Source organism: Electrona antarctica (assembly GCF_951216825.1).
Source record: "Electrona antarctica genome assembly, chromosome: 18".
In the NCBI taxonomy this organism is placed as follows: Eukaryota; Metazoa; Chordata; class Actinopteri; order Myctophiformes; family Myctophidae; genus Electrona; species Electrona antarctica.
Window position 1 is genome coordinate 44,362,089 of NC_136799.1, and position 19,658 is coordinate 44,381,746.

Sequence of the window (19,658 nt, forward strand, 5' to 3'; positions counted from 1 at the left end):
ATCTGTTGATATCTTTCTTTATAGTTTTTTGGTATTTTTTCGGATGTTTTTTTTTTTACTTGCTTTAATGCTTTGAATTATCTTTCAAATGTGTATATGTGCTATATGTACAGCACTTTGGTTCAGCTTGCGCTGTAAACGTTCTGTATAAAGATAAAGAAAGCTATATTGTCCATTAAAACTTACATCAAATGTAAGTTTGGTTGCCTTTGGCGCACTGGCAGTAAGTATACAACAATAAAAGTATCATTACATGCCGGAATACACAAATGCATTAAAATGCAACATAAAATGCATTCCCATAACGCAGAAACAGTGATAATGGGCGGTATAGGGATTATAGGTGCATGGTATAGAGCCATTTAAACATTGTCTTATTTGAAATGTCCACTGCAGTTGGCACAAGCGAGGTCTCCTCTATGCCTTGCCTCTTTGGCAATGTCTCGGGACCCCCGCCCCGCCCCCTCCCGACCCCCAATATAAATTGACTGCTACAATAACCTTAACCCATTTTGGGCGGGAACCCCTTTTGGTGTTTTAAGCATTATGTTATAATTTAGCTATTGAAAAATAGCAGATCTACAAGCTCATAGCGCGCCACCGAGTGGCGCGCTACGAGCTTGTAGGTCTAATATTTTTGAAAAATCGGGAAAATAGACATTTTAATTATTATTTTTTTTGAAAAAAATTTGGGGACCCCCTAAAATAATTTGGCGACCCCCCGAGGGGTCGCGACCCACGGGTTGAGAACGCCTGCTCTATGCCTCCTGCATGATGGTAAGAGATCAAATTCAGGGCACAGAGGGTGGGTAGAGACATTGTAAATCTGTATAGATGTTTTGGTTATTGAGCGGTTGTACCTGTTGGAATCGTTTGTCTCCAATGATATGGTTGATAAAGTCTGATTTGATCTGATAAAACAATCCTACTCTAAAAAAATATGCACATATTGACCTACTCGGCAACGTAACATTGAATTTACATTTAACGTAACCATGAATTTCTAATTCACGGCACAATATAATTAGAACATGAATCCTCGTAGTTTTAAAAAGGATCCCTGGCTTTAATATGCCTTCAAATACTTGCCCTATATACAATTTGAAAATTAAATCTTTATGATATATGACATTCTTAAGGTGATTTTAATTTTGAATTATAGTTATAGAGAGAAAGTATGATGTATTAAAGGCATACAAATCTTATTAGCCAGGGATCATTTTAACATTAGTACTCTACTCACAAATGGCAGTGCTTCCATGGCTTCGTGTTGTTGCTGGACCCCAGCTCTGCCAAGCTGAGTTGTCAAAAGAAGTTTGGCTTAATAAACTTGAACACTATCCAAAATTGCATGTAGAGCCTGCTCCGTCCAAGCGCGTAGGGGGCTGTTTGAAGACACAGCATGTCCTGCTGGCTGCCAGCCTCAACATCAATTCCATGTATACTCCGTCGTAAGACGGGGCCGCGTGCCGGAAAAATAGCAGATCTACACGCTCGCGACACCTCACGGACGCGATGTGTTGCAAGCTTGTAGACTTTGCCATTTTTAGGGCCACAACGCCATTGTACTAGTCTACGGCACATTAATTTGGCAGTGCAGCACAGGCAGTTCTGAACCCTTGAAGGTCACCGTTTTCTGCTCCGGGTTTTCTTTTCTGCACCCGAGTTGAACTTCACCGCCACCAGGGGGCGCCAAAAGTCCCAGACCGCCACCATATATCTTTTATTTTATTTTATATATTTTTCTTTTTTTCAAAAAAAAAAGTCTAAAAAAAAAACTTTTTTTACCATGTTATAAAACACGAAAAACACGTCCTTGGCGCTCCAGGACATCATGAAAAAGAAGTTAAATAAGTCCTTGGCGACCACTGAGTTAATTTGAAATCTGGGTAACACTTTATATTAAGGTCGTCTTTATAATGCATTAAAATGTGCTTATAAGGCATTATAACACTCGTTATAAATGTTTATAATCATGTATAACAACGTATGACCACGTTTATAACAGTGCTGGTCATAATGCATTATTATGCTCAGTGGAACAGCACATTATAGCTATTATAATATATAATATAATATATGTGCCTTTATTATTATAATAAAGGCACATGTAATGTCTGTCATAATGCATTATAACCAATGTGTTTATTAAATGGAATAATGTCTTATAAACATCAATAATATGCTATAGCATATTATACAAAGTTGTGTCACTTTTTAAAGGTCACAAAGTCATGCTATAGGGTATTATAAAATTATACAACTGCTAATAACCATTACAGAATGTTGCCACTTTACTTAAAGGTCCCAAGGCTATATCATATTATTGATGTTTATAAGACATTATTCCATTTAATACACATTGGTTATAATGCATTATGACACAGACATTACAGCACTTCTCTATGTGCCTTTATAACCACCTAAGTTATAATAGTTATAATGTGCTGTTCCACGGAGCATAATAATGCATTATGACCAGCACTTATAATATGTTATAAACATGGTTATAAAATGGTATACATGATTACAAACTAACACGTGTTATAATGCCTTATAAGCACATTATAACGCATTATAAATGAGCTTATAATGCATTATAAAGGCAACCTTAATAGCGCGCCACTGAGTGGCGCGCTATGAGCTTGTAGGTCTGCTATTTTTGAAAAACAATCGTGAAAATGTGGCGCAAATCCTGACAGAAAACTGTCAGGATTTAGAAGACATTTTATAAATTTCGACGTCAGGCCTAAATGGGTTAATATTGAATCAAGCAGCATAAGAAAACTGTCTGGGGTATGAACACAAAAGCCAGAGTACATGTGAAAATGACCCCAACCATTCGTCTAAAGTGAAATTCCCCCCTAAATGGGGGTTGTCTTGTCCTTGAGTGTGTTACCTCTTTGATGGGATACAACTTAATACTTTCAGCGCAAAGATCTTTGTCAATTGAAGCCTAATTTTGATACTGAGGCTTAACACCATTGCCGACGGCCTTCGGCAATTGAGCTTTAATATCGCGTTTGATTGCTCGAGCCTGCAAAATGCTACTCACGTTAGCCGGTTAGCTAGCTGTGTTGATTGCACAGCACTGGATCGCCCATCTTAGATCGTCGTCGCCATAGTAATCCATTCTATCCATTTCTTTCAATCGCCTGTATCTCCTATTCCTTGTCCCAGATGGCATTTTGGTCAAAACAGCGTTTCTTTGACGGCACAGACCTGACGATCTGGAGCTCTGCAGAGCTCCGGTCAGGATTCACATTGTAAACAAGGCCGTCCCAGCTCCGTGTAAATTCCTAACTTAGGACTACTGCTACTGAAGCGGAAATGGCGGCTTTTCAAAATAAGAGCTCAAATTTAAAAAAATGCTGGCGTGAATTAGATCCTAATTTTTCAATAAATGATAGCGCTGAAAGGGTTAAGACATGCTGTAAAATGTGGCAGGTGTTACACTATATCTGCCATGTTTTTTCTACTGCACTAACTGACCAGGTCACTATAAAACCCTATAATAGCCACATGGGTAATAAACCACAGAATTTAGCCTATACTGTATACACGTAATGCATGCAGACAGAATCGCACGCAGTCAGAATACGGTAAAAATATCCCATTTCTCCCCAAATATCAACCTTTAAGCCGTCGACCGAGAGCTTCCCTGCAGTCACTCAGTGCTCGCCTATAGCAGGGGTTCCCAAAGCGGGGTCCGGGGACCCCCAGGGGTCATTGAGGGAGTTCCAGGGGGTCCCCAGCTAAATGATAGTTTGGGAACCAAATGGACCCTTATGGGTCTGTAACTCTGAGAGTGTACAAATGGAACCATCCATTATGGTTCCATTTGTACAGTACACTCTCAGAGTTACATTAATTAACGTTGATTTTACAACAAAAAATTGGGGGTCCCAGAGATAGAAATGCTATTAAATGGGGGTCCGTAGACTAATGCATGTCAAACTGGGGGTCCTTGAAATTAAACGGGTTGAGAATCATTGCTAGAGCCGTCGAAATCTTCTCTTATGGGGGTCCCTGGCATATCTTTTTCAAATGGGGGGTCCGTGAGGCTAATTAGTGTCAATTTGGGGGTCCTTGACATGAAAATGTTTGGGAACTGCACCTACAGGAACCAAAGTGGACGGCCTGTCAGGTCCCACTAGGCCACTACTCCCTATATTTACAGCTGCTTCTCAAACTCAGTGGTGGAAAGCAACTAATTATACATTTACTCAGGTACTGTACTTATCTACAATTTTGATGTAGTTTTACGTTACTCGAGTATTTCCAATTGTCAATACTTTTACTTCTACTCCACTACATGCCAGAGGCAAATATTACAGCACTTACCACTAGTTACTTTGTAGATGTTGATTGTTAATACAAAACAGCCATGAAGCCAAAACAGCCATCTGAAAATGGCCGATCAACAAGCGCACAACGTGTTGCATCGCGGCGCCTTTGAGAGCTTGTATAGATTCTCAAAATTATTTGCAAATATGTTAATATGTTATACATATATACCATACCTTCTGAAACAGGACAGTCTGCACAACGAGTGCTACTTTTGGGTACGTATATTTTTCAAGCAAATACTCAAGTACATTTAGATTACCGGACGTTTACTTTTAACAGGGTATTTCTACATTGCAGTATTGATACTTTTTTTGTTGTATTACTTAAACGTAAAAATGCGAGTACTTTTTCCACCACTGCCCCGAAGACTCTCTCTCTCTCTCTCTCTCTCTCTCTCTCTCTCTGGCATGCAGCCGGTTGCAGCAGGTGCACCAACAACACCCCCACTGTGTGTGTGTGTGTGTGTGTGTGTGTGTGTGTGTGTGTGTGTGTGTGTGTGTGTGTGTGTGTGTGTGTGTGTGTGTGTGTGTGTGTGTGTGTGTGTGTGTGTGTGTGTGTGTGTGTGTGTGTGTGTGTGTGAGCGAGCATCCCGATTGATAAACCATGATAGACCATGCATGAAGCCCCAGAGGGTTTTCCTGCTGTGCTATTAACCCATTCTGGACGGGGGAGGAACGCCCCTTTTGGTGTTTTAAAGCATTACGTTATACTTTAGCTATTGAAAAATAGCAGATCTACAAGCTCGTAGCGCGGCACCGAGTGCCGCGCTACGAGCTTGTAGGTCTGCTATTTTTGAAAAATCGTGGAAAATGTGGCGCAAATCTTTGAGTGCATATATACTTTCAGAGCGAACGCTTTTAAGTAAAATCTTTGCTTCTGGGAGGGATGGGGGTCGCTAGAACAACATGTTTTCAGATGGGAGTCGGCGGCCAATTACATAGCATTTCTGGGGGTCCTTGACGTGAATTGGTCTGAAAACCGCACTGACATAGAAACACAGGTTTTTTCAGAAAACTGTCAGGATTTTAGAAGACACTTTGTATAGAATCGTCCTCAGGTCAAAATGGGTTAATCTAGCCCGTCTCTGGAAAAATAAATTGTGGTTTTGGGTGAAGAAAACAATGGTGTGAACTGAAGAAGCCTCGCCATGTTGTATTTATTTATTTATCTATGTGTTTGTTTGTTTGTTTTAATTATCATTTTTTTATCCCACGATTTTGTAACCCATTTTTCACCCCTGTGTCAATTATCTAATGTGATCCTGGGCTCTACACACCCTCCGCCAACCTAGTCCCCATATATGGGGGACATGGGGAGAGCAACGGACTTGAACTCATGCTTCCTTCATGCCCAAGTTGCTCCTTTACACCTGACAGGGGGGAGTTTCCCTGGTTGGACGTAGCGCGTGGAAGGAACACGTTATTCCAACCAGTTCCTTTCCCCTCCATCAGGCGCCCTGGCTGGCCAGGGGGAGGCAGTTTAGAGACCAGGATTACTGCATGTTTTGTGTGAGGGTACCTACCCTAGGGGACACGGTTTTACGCCCCCTTTTTGTTCCATTTCTGGGAATAAAGCCTGAAACGATGATGTTGTCAGAGCGCTGATGAATGGCACCGCTGTGACAGACGCTAGGGCATTCACTTCTAGTCATTTGTACTAGTTGACTAGTTTACTAGTCGACTAGTCGACTAGTAAACTACCTATTATGTAAAATAACTACCTATTATGTAAAAAATAAAATAAATTAAAAAAATTACTTTTTATTTTTTTTATATAAATATTTGTACATTGAAAAACTGTGTACATGGTGACTATAACTAGAATCTACCTGATCTTGAGGCCTACAAAATTGGGGAAAAAATAAAAAAATTAACTTTTTTTTTTCTTATCAACTAGTCAACTAGTACCAACAAGGTCGACTAGTTGATTTACTAGTCGACTAGTAAATTAGTCGACTAGTTGCTTAATGCCCTAACAGACGCTGGATGAAACATGTCTTGACTGTCCATCTCGCTGCTGGTGATTGTTGTGATATTGAAGCGGGGGGGGGGGACCATAGAGTATATAAAAGGATAGAGGCTGAACTGGCGCGAAGCTCTGCCCCCCCAGCTATTCATGTCAGTGGAAGTAGCTCAGTGGCGTTTTGAAGCACCCGGAAGACTGCCGGAAGTACCGTCTCAGAACGTCTACTTCCGCATTTGACCACCAAATGTTTGGTGGTCAAATGCGGAAGTGCAAGCGAGCACTCAATGTTAAAGCCCAGCTGCACGGGGTTTCCCGGTCATGAATCCACGGGTCCGCCTGTAGTCCCTCCTCCTACCACTAGGGCCCAGAGCTTCAACGTTGAATATAGCCTCACTGGCCCCTTGGGGGGGACGGACGACGTATACGTTTCTCAGCACTTCGAACGGCAACTCAAGATCAATAAAGAAATTGTGCCGTCAAAAGATAGGACAATGCGGAAAATATGGAGAGACTCCGGTACCCTTGAGGTAAATAAATTAAAAAAAAAAGAAAATACTGAAATGCATGAGTTTATTGTCATATTTCTCATAGTAGGTTTTGCAATTCCTTAGAAAGCAAGTGAGACTTAACCCATTTTGGGGCGGGAACCCCTTTTGGTGTTTTAAACATTATGTTATAATTTAGCTATTGAAAAATAGCAGATCTACAAGCTCATAGCGCGCCACCGAGTGGCGCGCTACGAGCTTGTAGGTCTGCTATTTTTTGAAAAATCGGGAAAATATTTCAGAAAACTGGAGGATTTAGAAGATTTTTTTTTAATTTTGAGGTCAGGCCTATAAGGGAGTTTTTTTTTTGTGCAAAATCTGAATAGGGAAACTGAGGACTTCAGTCTATAAGAAGATATTGGAGTGGTCCAATATCCAGGAACACCGCATTTACTAGCAGTGTGGCATAGTGTCCTGTAGATATACAGTATGAAGCAATTACTTGTCAATGTCAACTGTACTCAAGATCTACTCAATCACATTCCATTAGTCGGTGCTGTGCTGCATTATTATCTGCATGTTGTCATTGTATTTTTAACGCCAGATGAGCCCCTTTTCAACACACATGTCCCCTCGGGGACAATACAGCCCATCACATGTGCACAGCTATGCCCGTTCACGCACGAGCAGTAAAGTATGCACACATGTTCATGCACGGAATATCATGAGGTGAATATCAACTCGCCTATATGCTTTTTATGGCAGACTCAAGGGGCCAGTGAGGCTATTCAACGTTGAAGCTCTGGGCCCTAGTGGTAGGAGGAGGGACTACAGGCGGACCCGTGGATTCATGACCGGGAAACCCCGTGCAGCTGGGCTTTAACATTGAGCGCTCGGTTGCACTTCCGCATTTGACCACCAAAATTTGGTGGTCAAATGCGGAAGTAGACGTTCTGAGACGGTACTTCCGGCATTCTTCCGGGGTCTTCAAAACGCCACTGAGCAACTTCCACTGACACGAATAGCTGGGGGGGCGGAGCTTCGCGCCAGTTCAGTCTCTATCCTTTTATATACTCTATGGAGAAACTAGACACAGGACTGCAGGACATGAGACTGATTAATTAGAGCGACAGAGAGAGAGAGAGAGAGAGAGGAATGTGTGTGTACGTGTCTGCGTGTCTGCGTCAATTTAACAAAGGTGCAGACGATCAGAAATCAGCAGAGCGTGAGCGACATTTGCTCTATACTGTATGCCGAATAGGCCTATCTCACAGCCCGCTTTCCACGCCCACTTCCGGTAAATAGTGGTGTCTTTAACATTAGCATTTTTCTCTGGAGAATCTAAGTACATTTTCAAATGTAAAAATGTGACAGACCAATATTATTATGAAGCAAACAAGATGGTAAATCAGCTCGAACAGATTCTTACCTTGAGAAAACAAAAGTTGTAGACTTCTTAAATTACCTCTGTTAACATGTAGCGTCTATGGAGTGACGTCACGCTATCACCACTAACCCCGAAAGGGGGCGTATTAAGGGGGGCGGGGACATTCTGTGAGATAGGCTTATTGAAGTGAACTCGGCCCCAGACTTCTTTTTTTTTGCTCCCTGGAAATAAAAACGCCTGGGTTTCCGAGGCTACTGACTGACAGTCAACCGTCTTCTGTGTTTTGATACGATTCTCCCCCAGGAAACCCCGGGTTTATATATTAACTTCTTTGTTTTTAAAACACTAAACAGACTGGCACCTGTGTATATTTCTGACCTCTTGTCCCCTTATACCTTCCCGTAATCTTAGATCAGCAGACATAGTAGGGATGCACCGAAAGGGAAATTCTTGGCCGAAACCCTATACCCGAATATGATTAATATTATATATCTTTTTTCCTACCATTGCTGTCTGATTTATGGCAAAATAAATTGTTATGGCAAAACTTAACTTAAATAATAATCACTATTATGGGTCCATAAAACATTTATTCAGCTTTTTTGAATGCATCAATTGCATACACTATTCGGTGATATATTTTCTGCCTCTTCGGGCCGAAACCGAATAGGCCTAAAATGCATTTTTAGCCATTTTCTGCCGAATATTTTCTGCCGAATATTTTCTGCGGCCGAATATTCGGTGCATCACTAAGACATAGTTTTACTTGACCCCCCCCCCAACACAAAGCTGGTGACAGAAGGTGTCAGGGCTCCACTGCTGTGGAACCAACTACCACTGGAAAATTAGACGGACCACTTCAGTGTCCACTTTTTAAAGACTTTTAAAAACTCATTATTATAGAAAGGCTTTTAATGAGTTTGAATGAACATCTAGTTTCTGCTTTATCTTTTTTTCAATCAGACATTTCACTATTTTGTTGATTTGAATAGCCTGATTATGTATTGTATGTGAGGCACTTTGTAAACTTGTTTTTGAAAAGTGCAATACAAATAAAGTTCATTATTATATTAACATTGGGCACAACGGTTCGAGCCTGCCGGCTCTTCATCGGTCTGATGAAGAGCTTTGAACGAACATGGCCCACGTTGTTCAGACTTTATACTCTTCTGTTGATTCTATACACCGTAAAAAATGTCAAACGCACACTGTGATTTAAATGTAATGGCAGTGGAAAACATGTACCACCAGCATTCTTCTGGCCTTCATGGAAGAGCGGTCATTGATCAAGTTGTCCAACTCAAGTCCAACTCCCAGATGAGTTTCGATTCAATGGCCATGAGCGACAGCATGTGTCATCCTTGTCCTTAGATCATTTGTAATCCTGTGAAAAGGATCGTTGTGCTCTCTCACAGTCGACAGGAAGCATTAAATGCAGTCTAAATATAATATGGACATGTTAACTGTAACCCGCAATCTTGCATTGTTTCAGGACGTTTCAATGGAAGCATGTTCATTGTTCAATCCATCATCAGGTCTATTGAAAAAGAGCTGGAGTGAATGGCTTTGTCAATAACGTCACTGTCCGATGTGGTCTCTGGCGTGAACAGAAGCCCAAACAGATTGCGTAGGTGCGTGTACATGCATCATGTCTGTGGCCAAGAGCTGACGAACGTATCGATATTTTCAATTATGCTTTGCTGACTTTGTGTGCGTTTCTTTAAGTTGAACTCCTTAGTTTAAACAATTTCAAAAAGTAAATTTGCACCACACTTTGGACAGTTTTAGTCACATTTTAGTCCCCTGGAATGTTCTAGTTTTAGTCGACTACATTTTTTTTGACAGGCCTTGATACAATGATATTGTTGTAATGGCAGATTTTACACTTTGGTTGCATGCTGAAAATAGCATATCTATACAAGCTCACACTGCAACGCGTTGTGAGCTTGTAGATCTGCTATTTTCAGCATGCAACCTAGCATAAAACTGGATGTCCTGTCCACTAGTACCTCCCTAATATTTTAGTCTAGTTTTTAGTTGTTGACGAAATTGTCAATATGTTTAGTCATAGTTTTAGTCATCATAGATTCGTTTTTATTTTGGTTTTATTCAGTTTTAGTCGGTGAAAAGGGGTAGTCGACGAACATTTTTCGTTTTAGTTGACGAAAACAACACTGATGCACAGAGTGCTTCGAAGGGAGATGGAGCGCTTATCAATAGTTCCATCGTCGCATCATCCGCGTTTTTTTACTAAATAGCCTAACCAAAATATTGACGATATGGGTTCCTCATGATACGATATATATCGCGATATTAGGCCCTCAATAACGATAATATCACGATATTCGATATATTGCGATATTTGCGATATATCGATATATTGTATGAAATTTCATCAACGATATATCACGATATCTGCAACTACAAAATACTTGGAACTGAAAAAATGCAGCATTTTGTATTCCCACGAAGCTGTTTGGAGACTTTGGACAAATCACCATCCAGTAATTCAGTACTTCTGGTTGCTGTGGAATCTGAGTGGGATTTGCTTTATTTTAGCTGTAATTTCCTCCTTTTCTAAACATGTTGTTCATCACTTCATTATGAACAACATTTCAAATTTCTAAAAAAAAAAAAAGAAAAAAAGAAAAAAGGGGGGGGGGGGGGGGGGGGGGGGGGTTCCGATATCGATATTTTAATAATCAATATCGATTATTTATCACGGGAGGACGTATCGATATATATCGCCATATCGATATTTCAGCACACCCCTAATATCTAATGGACCTGCAACCCTGCTGGGTGCTGTGGGTGCTGGCGGCGTGTTTCCTCCTCCGTGTCATCAGTGCCCATACCCGAGGCGGGGTTGGCGAAAGGGCCTTTCTGTGTGGAGTTTGCATGTTCTCCCCGTGTCCCCTAGGGTAGGTACCCTCACAAAAAGCATGCAGTAATCCTGGTCTCTAAACTGCCTCCCTCTGGTCAGCCGGGGCGCCTGATGGAGGGGAAAGGAACTGGTTGGAATAACGTGTTCCTTTCCACGCGCTACGTCCAATCCCGACGGCCTTTACTGCATGTCTTCCCCCCATCTCTCTCCCCATTTCCTGTCAGCCTACTGTCAGTAGGCTAAAATAAAGGCGAAAATCCTTTTTTTTTAAACACGTTCGCCCAGAATGGGTTACAATTTAGGCATGCTCTTAATCCAGAGGGATATACAGTAAGCAAGGTAAACATGGGGTAATGCATCAAATCTAGGATCATATTCATATATAGGTAAACCAATAACCTATTATCAGTCTAAACGGTATAATATCAACAAAATAAATCTGTACATTGAAGCCAGGTCAGCAAATGATCCTGGAATCTTTTAACACCTTAGTAGCCCGGAACTATTTAATCCATTTCATCCATGTGCCCATCATTTATAGCGAACGGACCACTTTTACCGGCGCACCGGAAGTTGGTGTGCATGTCTGTGTAGCAGCTAACAATAGCCACACCAAGCTAGAGTCGATCGACAACAACGGGAGACAAGAATAAATATATCGCGACTAGCGACTGGAAGGCCGTCAAACACAGGATCTTTTTTCAGAATTAGACGGGATGATTTAGATGGGGAGTTATGATTGTTTTAAGATTTTCGTCCACTAAACAGGCAGGGAACATTTTCGATGACGTGTCACTTTTTGACACGTCATCGGATCGGGCAACAAGCGCTCCTAGGCTTTAGAGCGATGCGAACGGTTTTGTTATCATTAATCTCCGTCCTATTTATCAATCTGCGGCTTGGGCACTTGACCATGAACTTGACGGAGAACTCCGCCCCGGGCCTCCATGGTGTTAACATGCTATCTAAATTACACTTCTTAAGCCTGCAAGGTCGTCAGTTAAATCCTACAGGCTTAAAGCTGCTATAAGCTAGGGCTGACCTCGATTAGTCAAATAGTCGACTAATCGATCGGAACGGGTCTCAGTCGACTGACAACCTCTCAGTCGATGTTCACCAAAAAAAAAAATAATAAAAAAAAAACAGTCGGGACGAATTTTTTCTTTTGGGCCGGGTGGAAAACCCCTCCGTTATAATGGTATGCTCCCAGTCCCCGCACCGCAGCATCGGGGAACACTCTGGCAGCCAGAGTAAAGGCTGGGAGGGACCGAGCCGAGGGAGGCTACTGTACTGTAGCCTACATGTTGTTTATGCTCCGGAGTCCAGACCCATGCAGTTTAATAATATACAGTCACAACAGAATGCACACTGCTGTCTCGTGTCTCATCACAATCCCAATGCGCCACCCGTGAAGTCGGGGGGAAAATAAAAAACAGGCTGCTAGTGTTAGTGTAGGGTCGGGGATCGTTAGCTTAGCGCGTAGCTACTGATTCAACCCACTGATTGAACGTCATCTCCGCCTGTAATCTAGGTTATTTTTTTTTATTGACAACGTGAACGAACCCCGACACCAGCGCTGCAAAAATAGACAGATCTACAAGCTCTCAACGCGTAGCGAACGGCGCTGCAAAAACAGGCAGGACGCGATGCCTTGAGAGCTTGTGGATCAGCCTCCCCGACGGTGCGGGGAGGCAAGAGTTCTCCGGGGAGGAGGAGAAGTTACCAGGGCAGGCTACATGTTGCTGCGGCTAACAACACTGTCACCAGCCAGTGGTTGTGATTAGGGTTGGGATTCGGAACCGGGTCCATTTCAGACCCGGTTCCGACATTGCGGATCCGGAGCCGGTTCCATCGTTTTTTTATTAACGGTTCCACAAACGGTTCTCATCAGTCGTCATTTAGCTCCGCTGTGTCTGCTTGCATGCAAGCAGAGCCTGGGGTGACGTCACCCCACCTACGTGAGTGAGTGAGGTCTGGGAGGATACGCCCACTGTTCTGTCTGTGCATTCAGCGACCGCCGCGGAGCGAGTGGGACAGTGGGACAGTATGTCGAAGAGATCTCCAAAGTGTGGTTATATTAACAGAGAGGGAAATGACTGAGGCTGAGCACGCAAAGTGCAATACATTTGATGCTATAGTTGCAAAGGTTGTTGCAACTTGTACCACGTCCACATTGAGAAACATCTCAAAATCAATATGCCTACACGAGTGCACATCGCGTTTGTGAGCCATGCGGAAAGCCGTGCCCGCTCTCCCCGCAGCTCCACCACAGCCGACGGGGGACGAGGATGATGCAAGGCTGGTTTACTTTCCCCAGGCTAGAAAACTAACGTCTACAGAGCTTTTCATTAGGCGTATTGTACAACTGTTGTCAATGGTGTTAATTTAGAACGCCAATGACTCGACGTCTTTCTGTCTGATATTTTATGAATCACGTTAACTATAGAGCCAAATCAATTTGTCTGCACGTATTTTTACAATTTATAAGCAACTCAACTGCTTTTGATTTGGCTCTAAATTAATCACGTGACTGTTGAGAGCCCAGCCTTTAGGTGCATATACCTCCATAGATTGATTACTTTATAAACAGTTTGCAGAAAAAAGCACAGGAACGTAGCCTGACAGTTCAATACAAGGTCTGCTAAAAGGATTTTATAATCCAAGAAAGCACTATGGCTTGTTTCCATTAGGGTAAGGGGTACTTCATATAACATTAATCTGAACATTAAAGACAACATTAGTCACCAAAACAATATCATTATTGCAATGTACAAATTGCAATATACAGTACAAATTGCAACAATTATATTGTTGTGGTGGCTAGCTGCTGCTGGAGGTGGTGGTGAAGTTTAAATAATAGTGCCACCTCATAATTGTAAAGTGCATTTAGTAAAGTGCAATAATTGAATTAATGAATTTGTGTGTATTATGTACTTGGTTAGGTTAGTTATAATATAAGCATAATCTATGTCAGAAAAAAAGGGGAAAAAATAATATTAGAATCCGTTAAGGGAACCGTTAGGAACCGGAACCGTTAAGAGGGATCCGGGAAGGATCCGGAACCGTTAAAATCCTAACGAATCCCAACCCTAGTTGTGATGTTAGCTTGTGCAGCTGCTTGTCCGTTCCAACTTCACTTCATCTCCACCTGTAACTTATTTTTTATTTTGTTACCCTGGCTGCGCAGCTGCGCTGCAAAAATAGACGGATCTACAAGCTCTCAACGCGTAGCGAACGGCGCTGCAAAAACAGGCAGGACGCGGCGCCTTGAGAGCTTATCGCCCAACCTTAATGCAAATGTGTTGTTTTTTTTTTGGGGGGGGGGGGTGCAGGGGGGGGTGTTCAGTCGACTATCAGTCGACTAACAGCAAATTTATTCATATTAATTTCGACTATACAAATCCTTAGTCGGGGACAGCCCTACTATAAGCAATACTATGTCTTGTTTTTATTCAGACAGCCAGCGCCCAGCAATGGGTAGAACGCTCCCAACAACAATTTAGTCTCTGTAACACATCTAGGGGCCGCAATCTGCATTCAAAGATTTTCCTAGAAGCTTTGTCATTGGTCGATTTGCTTCCTACTTCCTGTCTACTTCCTGATTGGCTAGTTATTGCCATAGATATTATAAGAACTAGATGCCTCATTTGCCGCTGCAGTTCATTGGAGCGACGTGTATCCCAATGAAGGCGGAAGTGCAGTGCTGAAGGCTTTTTTTTAACAAATCTTTATAACAGTCATGACAATATACATTACAATACAAAACAAGACAAACAAACAAACACAAACAACAAAGTTATTAACAATACAACATCAGAGCCAGGGGGATTAGATTACTAACAGAAAACATTAAAGAGTGAACACAAAGCAACAGTTCTCCGCAGCTTTCTTATTTAGAAGTGCTGAAGGCATTTGCTGAAGGCGACTGCGTCGCTGCCCAAGTGACGTCACTCATGAGACTCCTCCATGTCTCTCGCTGTCACTCAAGTGACTACTGGCCAATCACAGCGCGTCTTTTCCGGGACTTATGTTACGCACGCGGAAGCTTGACAAGCTTCCGCCTTGCTTCCGCTAATGTTTCCGCCTTCAATTGGTGACACGCGCCTCAGAGCCGGAAAGGGCGTCCATGTATATATGTCTATGGTTATTGCGACCGGGTTTTTTTTCGACCAATGACAAAGCTTCTAGGAACATCTTTGAATGCAGATTGCGGCCCCTAGATATTTCACAGAGACTACATTGCCGGGTAAATTAAAAAAAGGTCATTAAAATGTTGACATATTGCTTATAGCAGCTTTAATTGTGCTTATGCTGACACTTGTGTGCAGCAGTTTGGTCAATCTCAGTTTTTTTTAAGTGTGCTTTGTAAAGAAAGTTTGATTTGATTTGATGCCCTGTTGCAAATTGGGCCTTCATGCCTTTGTTTGGAGCATGGAACATATGCCAGGACTGTGAACACAGCTGGCAGCGTAACAGGTCTGCAACAGCACCCCCTGCTGCTGAGGCAGCTGTACACATGAGGAAGCATCCGGCATTGTTGTCTCTCTTCAGAGAGTAGTCAAATGATGGATTTAAGTAAAAGTAGCCATACCATTATGTAGAAATGTTATTGTTTACAAGTTGATGCCCTGTACGTAGCCTTATAGCCTATACATAATCTTACTAAGTCAAAGTAAAGATACATTTGCCTTTGTATAACTCTTGAATGTAGGCCACACACACACACACACACACACCCCCCCCCCCCCACACCCCCCCCCCCCCCCCCCCCCCTTGGATGTGGTCACTGAACCAATATCGGGGACCGATGTTAGTGTCCGTCCATGCAGCCCTGGCTGGTTTTCTAAAGTTGACCATAATATGACCCAATGAGCTCCTGACCACACAGCTGCTCTCGTATGCTTTATTGGAAGCTTCATGAGTGAGCGACTGACCACACACCTCAGGCGGCAGGCCTGTAATGAGGACACATTATCACACTGGCACCAATTAACAGAGTGGCGGAATTGGTTCTTATAACGGCAGTGGGTGCTCCCCAGCCCTATTCTATTCTATTGTCTAATAATAAAGTCTATCATCCTCTCCTCTACTCTTCAATCTTCTCTATAGTCTTACATTGTGCGTACATACGTCCACATATTTATCACCATGCCTGGGTTGAATGCCATTTATGCTTCGACAATTATAGGTGGACCAGATTTGTCTGAATTTAAGAGGCGCACACATCTGAGATATTAATATAAGCTCCTGCGGACATTAACATTCACAAAGGGGGCGGCCGGTGAAGACGGGTGAGAGCAGAGCAGGAGTAGGGCACCACGGGTGACTTCAACGGGGACCTCATACTTCCCCACTGGGAGAGGCTGGGATATGGCATGCACCCCCTGGCAGCAGCTGAGCACACATATCCATGACAATGATCCAGCTCCACGCTAGCTATATAGGAACATGCTAAGCATAGCTAAAATGCCTCAGCGATATTTCTATAACTGTGGAATGCTAGCAGTTCGCGGACCACGCAGTCAACCTGTGGTCGTCCTGCTTTTGCATTCAGTAGCATGACACTCAGTCTGAATTTTCACTTCGTTTCACTTCATTATTCAGACTGAAAGCCCTCCCCACGGCAGCAGTTTATGGGATGGGTGTCGTCAAAGCGGCAGTCTTCGGTGATTGGTTCATACCAACCAATCAGAATAGTAGGAAAGCAGATGACGTTGTTGTCAATCATGTGGCTATGGCTAACCCGTTTGCTAACCAAACAAACACAACCAACGAGCGCTACTAGCATGTAAACAAAAGTGGTAAAATATGTCGGATGATGATGTTTATAAAACCTCTCGTGTCTGTAAAGAAACTATTCATCATACGTCGATTTATTAGCCAGATTGATACCGCCGTGAGTCACCGCAGTGGGGGCAGCCATGTTTGTTGTCTGACACTGTTGAGTGACGGGGCTGATGGACAATCAGGTGAATCAGCTGCTACGATCGGATTTCCGAACGACACTGACGCAGCCGTAGGCAGAGAGACTCCAGACCTGAATCGCCAGAACATATTTTCTTCATGGGCGTGGCTAGCGATTCAGGGCTGGAGCCAGGCTCGTCATTCAGGGGTGCAACAGTCAAGTCGAACTGATCGATTCATAGTGTCAGTCAATGGTGTCGTGAAAAAGATAGTGAAAATAGCTCACAGTCAGTGTTGCAATGTCACACTATATGAATGTATAAAATAACACCAAGTGTTTAATTAAAATAATTAATTGATATTTAAGAAAAGTAAAAACACTTGAAAAAGGTATAAGAAACACTTGCAACAATAGCAATCGAAAAAGCGTAATACATGGGGCTAAAATAGGGCCTGTTTGGGCTTATTAGGTCTCTATAACTTTACCATCATGTTGGCTATATAGCCAATGTCTCGCTTCAACCGAAATGCATTAAAGGGGCATTCCACTCATTTTCAACATTTTACTATGTCATTAATATACCTTAGAGCTGTTGTGTGGAAATAATAAAAAAGTCCCCCCATTCTGTGTTTCCTAGAACTAGAGGTCTGAAAAAAATCATTAACATGGTGAAACACATCTTGATGACATCATCAAGATGTGTTTCACCATGTTAATGATTTTTTTTTATAATTACAGTTCTAGGAAGCACAGAATGGGGGGACTTTTTTATTATTTCCACACAACAGCTCTATGGTATATTAATGACATAGTAAAATGTTGAAAATGGGTGGTTTTCCCCTTTAATAAATACATGAAAAAATGACCCACTGTAAGCACAAAACCATTTCTTCTCAGGCGCTTCCTGCTACAGCGGCAGAGCGAGGCCCCCAGTGTGAGGCTCATCATGTGTCACGCATTGCACTGCGGTAGGGAGGCAACGCACCGCGGGGGCCTTCTCTCCCTGCGGACCTCCCCGCTCACCACACTCCCAGGGGGATTAGACAAATCAGTCCCACATCCTCCCCGTCTCAGCTTCCCCAGGGAACCTGTCACACTCTCGCCGAGCCCCCAAAAGCAGCTACACCTACCAGCCAGCCACCATGTGTCAACCCCTCACGCAGCATGGGTACTATCCTCTCGCATTGCTATATCTTTTAGACCGCCCCCAAGCGTGCGGTCTCTGACTGTATGTACACACACAGCAAAATCCTGAGTGTTGTAGCTCTTTTTCGGCTGCCAAAACTATAAGCAAACCCTGCCGTATTGCACGGCTTCCGGTTTTGTTTCCATATGCACTACGGCTCGGTTTCAGAGATATTCTAGGAGATATTCAAGAGCATAATATATATTCTGCGGACCCAGAACTAAGAAATTATACTTTCATTTGTTTTTTTTCTAAACTTGTGGAAATGGCATCTACAAGCTCACAACGCTTTGTGTTGAGCGACGTTGTGAACTTGTGAGGTTGTAGATGGCTATAGTTTCACTTTTTCAGGCTATGGAAGGTTCTGGGTTCCCCTAATAAAAACCAAATACTTGTTGGATTAGCTCTGAACAACAAGTCAATTTTTACACTCTTACACAATTTAATTATGTAGGAGCGTGCAGATAAATGATCCGGTGAAGCTGTGTCTGTCAATGAGCGAATCCTCTGAGCGGCCGGTCTCCCAATGCGGTGTGTAGCATACAGTAATTGCCATCGATGTAAAAGGCCCGGCCCATTTGCTGTGTGCTTGCTTGCAAATGCATTAACCCATTTTGACCCGAGAACGATTCTACAAATGTCTTCTAAATCCTGCCAGTGGTGTCAGTGTCAGTGGTTCTCAAACATGTTCATGTCAAGGACCCCCAAAAATGTATGTAATTGGCCGCCAAGCCCCATCTCAAAATATATGTGGTTAAAAACTCAAATCCGCTCTGAAAGAATATATATTCAAAGATATTGCACCCACATGGTCACGATTTTTCAAAATTAGCTGATCTACATGCTCGTAGCGCGGCACTCGGTGCCGCGCTATGAGCTTGTAGATCTGCTATTTTTCAATAGTTCAAGTATAACATAATTCTTAAAACACCGAAAGGGGTTCCCGTCCAGAATGCGTTAACTGAACTGTGGGAGATTGATTAGACCAAAAGGGTCCATTTTTAGCACAGGGCTCAAAAAGTTATGCGTATACCTTTTTAACAGTATTGTACATTTACATTTTTAGGCCGTTATCTGGAATGACTCGCAGCGAGTGCAGCTGTAGAATACGTTTAGGTTCCTAGTACACCAACATTACAAGCGACTAATGGTGAAATATCACCGACTGCGTTGTAAAACAGTAACCAGTGGCGTGCACAGACATTTAGAGGGGCAGGTGCTCAAGTTAAAAAAGGGCACCTTGTGCAGCGCGTGGAACCGGCCGGTTGCCTTAATCCATTTTGGGCGGGAACCCCTTTTGGTGTTAGCATTATGTTATGCTTTAGCTATTGAAAAATAGCAGATCTACAAGCTCATAGCGCGCCACCGAGTGGCGCGCTACGAGCTTGTAGGTCTGCTATTTTTTTTAAAAATAAAAAAAATAAAAAACGTTTTTTTTTTTTTTTCAAAAGGGCACATTGCCAAAAGGGCAGGGGGTGCTCTAGCACCCCCTAGTG